Source organism: Camelus ferus, chromosome 8 (genome assembly GCF_009834535.1).
Source record: "Camelus ferus isolate YT-003-E chromosome 8, BCGSAC_Cfer_1.0, whole genome shotgun sequence".
NCBI classification, from domain to species: Eukaryota; Metazoa; Chordata; class Mammalia; order Artiodactyla; family Camelidae; genus Camelus; species Camelus ferus.
In genome coordinates, this window is record NC_045703.1 from 32,841,164 (window position 1) to 32,849,907 (window position 8,744).

At 36.6% G+C, this 8,744-nt stretch overlaps 1 non-coding gene across 1 annotated transcript; it reads left to right on the forward strand.

Moving 5' to 3' along the window:
* The first annotated feature begins 1,324 nt into the window (after positions 1-1,324).
* On the forward strand, positions 1,325-1,397 carry TRNAA-UGC. Its single transcript has one exon. It is a non-coding gene; the product is annotated as a tRNA-Ala (tRNA).
* The last annotated feature ends 7,347 nt before the right edge of the window (positions 1,398-8,744 follow it).

An 8,744-nucleotide genomic window follows, 5' to 3' on the forward strand; every position in this document is an offset into this window, starting at 1 on the left:
TATGTAGCTAAAAGGAGTGGGAAGTTGAGTCGGGGTGTGGGAGAGGAAAGTAAGTTTGGATCATCAAAAGAATGGTAAGGCTTCAGAACTTTTGTTGAGGCAATAGGATAGCTTTTGAAGGACAGGAAAGGAATTGATCACTGACAGAGGTTCCACCAGACCTGGGACACAGTAAATGTGTACTGAGGTCAAGCTGCATAGTTTCATAAATTCCCTAGTTTAGTTGTAACTGGTAAGGCAGATGGTGGCATAAATCAAGGATTAGGACTCTGCAGGGCAGTTATGGAATAGATAAAAGAGCAAAGGAAATGAAGATTCAAAGGCTTCTCATGAAAGAACAATTTAAGTGATTAACTGTTAAATCTTTGCATTGAATAAAAATCTTTGAATAAATGTGGATGTAATTTCTGATCATGAGGTATCCAGGCAAGGTAAAATAGCACCACTATCATCACCAACACCATCATCATCTAAAAAGAAAAATGATCTATACTATGAAAGAAATCAGCTGAACGTGAATCCAGTGGATACTGTTAGTTTTCTTGACTACAAATTAAAAATGTAACCTTCTTTTCATTACTTTAAGAGCAAACATGTCTTCTTTTTTTTTAAAGAGTAGATAAACATGTGAGAAAATGTGACGACATGCCAATTGCCCATAGTATCATCTTCTATTAAAGGAAAAGCATTTTGAGAGATTTAGGGTATTATTAATTTTATTTTCTAGTTCTTCCAAACCCAAAATAAATTAGGTAAGTCATTTGTCTCAACTGGCTCTGTGGAACATGAGAACGCTTTAGGGTCATTGGAATTAAGCAGCCATATGGAATTTGTAGTGTACTTATAACTAAGACAGATGGCAGCAGAATGGAGCTGCCTTGAGGCTGTAGAAACACTCCAGTGACCATGAGCAGTCAATTAAGAATTGAGACAAGAGGGAAATGTCATTTCAACCCCTGTAACATTTATCTGGTGCATGTATCCTTGCTGCCTTTCATAAGTCTATTTCATGGGGTATGGCTCTAAAAAAGAGTTAGAGGAAATGTTTTTCTGACCTCCTCTTATAAGAAAGCATCTAAATTCTGGTCCAGTTCTTAGGATGTCAAAGATTACAACTTCTGCTTATACCTGGGGACAGCCTAGAAGACTTGATTACTTCCAGTACTGTTCTCAGCAAGCTCAAGATGAAATATTCCTTTAGCTTCTAGAATAGATTAATAAACCCAAGAATCATTCATTCCTTAAGCAGTTTCTCTGTATGTGCTTTGTACCAATCTCTATTTAGCTCTGATGTTATCAAAGTCAAATTTCTTGTTTTTTGGGAGGAGGATATAGCTCAGTGGTAGAGCACATGCTTTGCATGCATGAGGTCCTGGATTCAATCCCCAGTACCTCCATTAAAAATAAATAAATAAAACATTAAAAGCCTAATTACCTCCCCCCTAAAAAAAACTTCCTCTTTTTAAGGAGGTCATGAAGAAGACAAACTTGTAAACCAGATTATAACGCAGTAGGACTGAGTATTCTGATAGAAATGCAGTACTCTGTAAGCATAGGTAAGGGTAACTTTTCCACCCGGGCAGGGCAGGCAAGTCCTTCTGAAGGAAGATTTGTTTGTGCAGAGTCTTGAAGGGTGAGTGTGGAGCACTTGAAAAAAGATAATACAGGAGGAAAAGGATTTAACATTGAAAATGTACAAATATATATATATATTATATAATATGTGCAAAAAAAATAGTAAAGCAAGAAGTAGCATCACTTAATCAAGGACTGAGCAGACTATGAGTCGGGCAGAGTGTTGGAGGTGAGCATGGATAGTCTGCAGGAGCCAGGTCTGAATGCCTTGAGTGGCAGGCTCAGATATTTCACTGTCACAGTCTGAGCTGTAGAGACTCCCTGAAAAGGGTTTTTAATGAAGATAAAATCGTCAACTCCGAATCTGAAAATATCTATCGATCGATCTCTATCTCTATCTGCCTGCAGAGCAGAAGGCAGATGTTTAAATACGCAGGGGTAGTAAGTTGTGAGGAGCAAGGATGGTGTAAGACTGATCACAGGGAGAACAATTAGGAGGAGACCTCTGTTACCTGTCTAAGTGATGTTAACAACATGAACTGTATTTGAGAATGAATCAGAGGTTGTGTGGAGGCAAGGATGATTTAACAAAAAATCAGAATGTAGCACTGGTAAATCTTGGCAACACACTGTGTTCAGATTCGAGAATGAGCAGGAGTCTAGGAAAATCTCCAGGCTTTTGGCTTGTGGGTTTGCCCTTCCCAAAAGTAGGTGTGGTGAGGAAAACAATGGCCTCTGCCAAGTATGTCTTTGTCCTAATTCCTGGAACCTAAGACATACTATATAATATGGCAAAGGGAAATGCAGGTTGTTCATGGAATTAAGGTTGTTAATAACCTGACCTTAAAACAAGGAGATTACTCTGGATTATCCTGATGAGCCCAATATAATCACAGGAATAACATGAAAGAGTAAGGCAGAAAAGGAGGTGAACATCAAACAGATATTTGAAGATACTACACGTTGGAATAAAGGGCCATGAACAAGGAACTCAGGTGGTCTCTAGAAGTTGGAAAAGGAAAGGAAACAGATTTTCCCCTAGAGCGCTGAGAGGGAGCGTAGCCCTTCCAACACCTTGACTCAGTGAGACCTATTTCAAACTTCTGGATTCTGGAACTGTAAGACAATAAGCATGTATTGCATTAAGCCCCAAAGTTTGTGGTAAATGTTAGAGCAACAGAAAATGAATACAGTACAGAATATAGTTAGAAGAGCAAGTTAGGGGGAAACGATAACAGTAGTTTTGGCAGGATCAAATTCTAGAGAAGAGTGATGTATATGTCTATGAATTAGTCAAACAGGAAGAGACTGAGAAGATGACCAAGAGGGTATGCCCAGAGGTATAGGATCAAAACTAGGACAGCCTAATGTCCAAGAAACCACGGGAAAAGAGATTTTTAAAAAGGAGGTGGTCAGTAATGATGAATACCCCAAAGTTCAAGTGATAGAATGATGGGAAAGTATGCTTTGGAACCAACAGTGAGAGTGGCCTCAAAAACCTGACTCAGATGACTTGGTTCTGTGTGAGTGGAGACTGAAACAGGTACCATTAACCTGGCCTGTCACTGCCCATTCCTGTATCAAACCCAATTTGCGACCCTAGGAAGAGAAAGCTCAAAAGAAATGCTATATCCAAAAACACTTTTGCAAATCATATACTATATTATAAGGTGCTAAAAACCGACTTGTTCTGCTACTGGTAGGGAATGAGGTGCACTGGTGTTTTAAAGATAAATGAAACCTACTGTACTACGTAACAATTTATCTGTTTATTTAGTTTTAATGGCAGTTCTTCTGAATCACATCAAGTGTTTATCTCTTCTAAAGTGGATGGATATGCAGAATGAAAATATTAGAGATGCAATTCCAGTTTTCCTGGAGGACTTAGTGATATCAATGTGAAAGCAATGAATGTGTATATTTATAATACAGTAGTACTTCTATTGCCTGATCTAAGAAGTGTTTTAACTTATACCAGTGTTCTTGGGATTGTCATTCATGTGGCCAATGCTGCAAAACTGGCAACTATAAATTAGATTTTTTTGGTGATCCTCCAGCCCCGATCAAAGTATTGGTTTTCTAGTCTGTGGACTTAAAGGTATGTTACCAAAACTGTTAATATTTTTTATCAAAGAAAAGTAAATAAGCTCTGTATTTCCATTAATAGATATATATTATAGGTCAAAGACATTTCTAATTTACCTTTAGTTTCTAGGCTATGTTCTAGTGAGATGAGGATGTCAAATAGATGTAACATTAATATGGATCAGCAAGTGAGAAAAAACTGCCTATAATATGCTATTGACTGCACCCATAAATTTGTTTTGCTCACTGGATTTAGCATCCTGATTTATATTAGAACCAGTTCCTTGATACATTTAAATACTCTAATAAAAACATTATAAGCAAAGAAAATTACAAACTAGTATCTCTAATGAACATAGATGCATAATTCCTCAATTAAATATTAGAAAATCAAATCCAAGAATGTCTACAAAGAACTATACAGAATGACAAATTTTTATGTAGAAAATCTGAAAGAACTGACAAAAAACAAAAACTTTTTGAACTAATTATCAAGTATAGCAAGACTGCAAGATTCAGGGTAAACCGATAAAAGTCAACTTCTTTCCTCTATACTAGCAATGAAAAATTAGAATCTGAAATTTAGGGGGAAAATAACATTTGCAGTAGTATCAACAAATAAGATAACTATTTTATAAATAAAGTACTTAGGTATCTAACAAAATATGTATTAAACCTATATGCAAAAAAACATAAAACTGATGAACAAAATGAGAAAAAGATCTGAATAAATGAAGATATTCTGTGTTCATAGAATGAAAGACATGATACTGTTTAAATATCCTTAGATAAAACACCAAAAGCACTAAAGAAAAAAAATGGATAAGGTGTACTTGACCAAAGTTAAGTTCTGTAACATCTCACAGATTTGCTGACTTTATAAGTAAATAACTGCTAGTTTTTATTGAAGCCACTCAGATAGTTTTAAGGTGAATGGGTGTTTATTTTACCAATCATTAACAACAGCTTACATCCATATGATATTTTTATGGACACAATCCTTTAACGTATTTCTTGTCTCTGATGTGCAAAGTAGTTCTGTTAATTGGACAGAGGAGGCACACAATGGTTAAGAGGCCAAGCAGGCTCACAATGGTTAAGTGACTTGTCAAGAACAGAGTTTGTCTGTGGCAGAGATGAGTCTAAAACCCAGGCCTTCTGACTCTTAGCTTCGTGCACCATCCAAAACACTGACCAAGGGTATCAATACTAAAGTTGACTTACCGAAAATGACTACTCAGACAGCAAAGCTAAATCGTAATAATGACAAGAATGTTACTGAAAATCCAACCATACTACTATTTCATAGACATACCTAGTGTATAAGTAGCTCCTGCAAGTTTTGAGAGGGAAGCCAAAAGACTGAATAAGTTTCACAATAATAAACATAGCCTTCAATTTATTGCTTTCTATTACTTTAAATTGTAACATCAAGGTTGAATTCTGTTTTTCCTACCTTCTAGCTGTGATATCTTAGGCAAGTTATTTAATTTCTCTGGGTCTACTATTTCTCTTTAATAAAGTGGGCATCATGAAAATAGCCACATCACAGTAGTAGTATTATGAAGACTAAAAGCATGAATATAAGTAAAAGATTCAGAACAGTGCACCTATTAAGAATTCAATTATTTGTAACTATTCCTTAACTGCTCTTGATAATAACTTAGGAAACTCTGTTTAAGGAGTGTAATCAGAGGTCACTCAGGTTCAATAAACACCTTATTTTAAGCATAAGGTTCACTGCAGCTAGCCAGCTAAACACTCTTAACTTTTTGCAGCTCAGCTATTAGTCTTGTTGATGAGCAATTCATTAGTCATGGATCTGGTACTGGGAAAGCACACGTGGAGCTGAAACCTTATCTTTCCCTCCCTCAGAAAACCAACCTCACCCAATAACTACTGTACGGTCATGTGCAGATAAATGAGTATCTCTTCCAGAGGAAAGTCTTTGCTTGGAGGTCTCAAATTCTAGGCATGTCTCTGATTCAATGTAGCCAATTACTACTTTTCTCCTTGTGCTTTGAAAATACACACACTGATTCTACAGCCCCATAAATGAACTGAGCGTGAACTCTAGATGAAGACTCTTTCGTGATGGTGATTAATGGGCTGCAAAGATTTTGAAATGAAAACCTGAAACCACAAACTAGTCATACAGTTGGCTAAATATTTTGTTTGGGTGCTCACACCCAAACTACTGATAACCCAGTGTTGACCCTGTATTCCAAACCAGGAAGGAAGGGCCGGGGTTTTCAAGAGGGAGATTTGTGGTCTGGGTTTGGTCTGTCTATAAAAAGTTGTGGTGCGTGGTCTTAACGGAGTTCATCCTCCCAAGTCTCCGACTGATTGAGCATGAGGTTCTCACAGAAGCAAGTTGTGACAGCTGGAATTTGGCATCCACAGCCTCTCAGAACAGGCTGCTGATCCCAGACTGATACTTTTAAAACCCTACAACAAGCTTGTTACCATTCTTGAGATTTGTTTCAGCAGGCGCCAGGGAGGAATGTTGCTGCCCCCTCATTGCTAGTCAGGAGTCTCATCCCAGCATAACTGAAGAACTTCTGGGGTCTTGGCTCCAGTCTCATTCAGAAACTATGTTTTTTGCAGGACACTAGCAAAACCATGTGCTTTGTTTAAAGCTGTAGAATGGGTGGCAATATCAACAAAGGCTCTGAAGGCATATGTCAAAAGGCCATCACCATATGAGCGAACTAAGCAAAAGGCACTAGGGACAGGCAACTTCACTGAATCTTGGGGAAGGAGCTTTTTAATCTATTAAGAAAAAAAAAGTAACACCTATTTTCCAATTTTAGATACATATTGTCCAGCTTGTGTTTATCTTGAATCTCATGCAAAAAAAGCACATGATTATTTAGAATATAAAACTCAAGTTATAGGGTATATATGGTCTTTGATTTACCTCTTTAATCTTTCAATTGACTTATGCCTTAGAACTAAATTATTTCTTCTATTTTAAAATATGGACAATTTAGTATCAATAAGAAACAGTATTTCCTTCTTTGTAGCATCTTTGAGGAAAACAATTCTCAGGTGTGGTACAGGATTTCATTAATGTGTGACTGGTAACAACTAAAGACTGTAATATTTATGCAAAGATATTTAATTTTTTTTTTAATTTCAAGTCTTGTCTCTCACTTACTAGTGGGATGTTTGGCAAGCTTACAAACCTTTAGAAGTATAATTTTCCTACAGTAAAATAAATAGTAATAATGTTACATGATGGTTATGAGAATTTATTGACTAAATATGATAATACTCTTTGAAAATAATAAAATTATAGAAACATATCAGTATAATCTATGCTAATGTTTATTCAATTAAATCCTTAAAATTTCCTGCTATTTATAAAATACAATTAAAAATCATAACATTCATAGACTTAACAATGAAAGCAAGAGCTTTATTTTTGTTTTAAATCACACATAATTAAGTAGGGGAAAAAAAATGCCAAAAACATTAAGAGTTAAGTCAGGCCGGTTAGAACTAGGAGAACTATAGTAACTACCCCCCAGAAGCTGAAGGTGTCAGCCAAAATGTCCTTCTGGGCCTCTAAGACTCCAGCCTGCCCCAAATGTCCCAGGAAGGAGTTCTGGACTTGAAATTTAGATTTTTTTTTTTTTTTTTTTTAAAGAAAGTCAGCATTCCTTTCAGTGGCAGTGGAAGCTGTCAGTATGGATGGATTCATACAAACAATTTGCAGGATGAGAAGAAATAAAGACTCACAACTGGATTCATGAGAAGACCCACCACTCTGGGGGGAGGAAAGGGATTTTTAAGTTTTTAAGAAGTGCTTGGAAAGGTAAGTCTACCCAAATCTGAGAAGCAGTATGTAGCAAATTAGGAGAACCTAGACTGAATGGCTTTTCTGAGAGTAAGTTTCCAACAAGGAAGACATCGCCATCAGTCCATTCTGCTATGGCCACCAAGAAATCAAGTAAGATGAAAACTGGAAAAGGTACAGTTCAGTGGCCAGTAATGAAACTGCTTAAATGAAACAATGAGGAAGAGTCTGGAAGTTAACTGAGGTACGAAGAGCAAAGAAGGAAGGACAGGCAGCGAAGTGTGGACCAGACGCTTGATACCAAAACTCTCCGTAGATAAAAGGACAAAGTGCAATCACAGAGGAAGAATCAAGATCACTGGTAGAGCAAGTTCCCTTCTGGCAGGAGAGTGAAGTGCAGTGAACAAGTAGGAAGACTGGACTTGAGCTTGAAAGACAAAGGATAGAGGGAGTCCAGGAATGCAGAGGTAGGAATTGATAGGTTTGGGAGCAGGAAACACATGGAGGCTCTTTACTTCACACATGAAATTTTCAGCTTCAGCATACTGCCATATTAGATTTAGAATATTACAACAGAGCTCAGTGCAATGAAACTCTGGAAAATGGGAAGCTTCAATCTGAGTTACTAATGTCTATAGTTAAATACCGGCCAACAGAGGTCCATAAGCAAAACAGCTAACCGGCTATTTGTTCATTCCTTCATTGAATAAGTACATTTAGAGTTTAGCATGTGTCAGAAACTTTGTTTCTACAGAGGGTGGAAAAAAAGTGAGATCTAGCTCCAGCCAGAAGAGTTATAACTAACTGTACAAAGACATGGGTTGACTATAAGGATTCTTAAACATTATCCTTGTGAGAAAATCAAGTACTTTACAGTTGTCTGAAAAATACTGTTTTTACTCTTTTGTCTGAGAATATTTAATATTTAAGCATGAAACTGTCACCTGGTGAGGACAGACAATATGTCTTGTTCAGGGAATGAATCTCTCTAAAACCTTTCAGGGGAATTTGAGACTACGAAATTGAATCTTATGTGGCATAAAATTGGTCTCACAAATTTTAGAAGCAGGAAAGAATGTATGTCTTCCCCAATATTTTTCCAATGTGCTAAATCTCACAAAACAATAAAGGCAATATTGTTCCTGTACTTTTCATAGCTATTTAGTAATATAAAAGAAAAGGATATTAATACTTGAATTCAGTATATTTAAATGGAAACATTTTTATTGATAAATGAATCTGATTTTTGAGGTAATTCTGAACATGCAAGAACATGTATGTG